The sequence below is a fragment of the Physeter macrocephalus genome, chromosome 20, assembly GCF_002837175.3.
Source record: "Physeter macrocephalus isolate SW-GA chromosome 20, ASM283717v5, whole genome shotgun sequence".
Taxonomy (NCBI): Eukaryota; Metazoa; Chordata; class Mammalia; order Artiodactyla; family Physeteridae; genus Physeter; species Physeter macrocephalus.
Genome location: NC_041233.1, coordinates 17,810,126 through 17,811,578, shown reverse-complemented (window position 1 = coordinate 17,811,578; position 1,453 = coordinate 17,810,126).

Below are 1,453 nucleotides of genomic sequence, written 5' to 3'. Positions count from 1 at the left end.
TTCCCATATCTCTTCTCTCTTGCATCTCCCTCCCTCCCACACTCCCTATCCCACCCCTCTAGGTGGTCAGAAAGCACCGAGCTGATCTCCCTGTGCTATCGGGCTGCTTCCCACTAGCTATCTATTTTAGGTTTGGTAGTGTATATATGTCCATGCCACTCTCTCACTTTGTCACAGCTTACCCTTCCCCCTCCCCATATACTCAAGTCCATGCTCTAGTACGTCTGTGTCTTTATTCCTGTCTTGCCACTAGGTTCTTTATGACCTTTTTTCTCCCTTAGATTCCATATATATGTATTAGCATACGATATTTGTTTTTCTCTTCCTGACTTGCTTCACTCTGTATGACAAACTCTAGGTCCATCCACCTCACTACAAATAAATCAGTTTCGTTCCTTTTTACGGTTGAGTAATATTCCATTGTATATATGTGCCACATCTTCTTTATCCATTCATCTGTTGATGGACACTTCGGTTGCTTCCATGTCCTGACTATTGTAAATAGAGCTGCAGTGCTCTATTTACATTTACATTTCGGTACATGACTCTTTTTGAATTATGGTTTTCTCAGGGTATATGCCCAAGGTGGGATTGCTGGGTCGTATGATAGTTCTATTTGTAGTTTTTTAAGGAACCTCCATACTGTTCTCCATAGTGGCTGTATCAATATACATTCCCACCAACAGTGCAAGAGGGTTCCCTTTTCTCCACACCCTCTCCAGCATTTATTGTTTCTAGATTTTTTGATTATGGCCATTTTGACTGGTGTGAGATGATATCTCATTGTAGTTTTGATTTGCATTTCTCTAATGATTAATGATGTTGAGCATTCTTTCATGTGTTTGTTGGCAATCTGTATATCTTCTTTGGAGAAATGTCCATTGCAGCTCTATTTACAATAGCCAGGACATGGAAGCAACCTAAGTGTCCATCAACAGATGAATGGATAAAGAAGATGTGGCACATATATACAATGGAATATTACTCAGCCATAAAAAGAAATGAAACTGAGTTATTTGTAATGAGGTGGATAGACCTGGAGTCTGTCATACAGAGTGAAGTAAGTCAGAAGGAGAAAAACAAATACCGTATGCTAACACATATATATGGAATCTAAGAAAAAAAAATGTCATGAAGAGATTAGTGGTAGGACAGGAATAAAACACAGACCTACTAGAGCATGGACTTGAGGACATGGGGAGGGGGAAGGGTAAGCTAAGAGTTTTATACTGTCTGGCCTTACATTTAGGTCTTTAATCCAATTTGAGTTTATTTTTGTGTATGGTGTTAAGGAGTGTTCTAATTTCATACTTTTACATGTACCTGTCCAGTGTTCCCAGCACCACTTATTGAAGGGGCTGTCTTTTCTCCGCTGTATATTCTTACATCTTTTATCAAAGATAAGGTGACCATATGTGTGTGGGTTTATCTCTGGGCTTTCTATCCTGTTCCA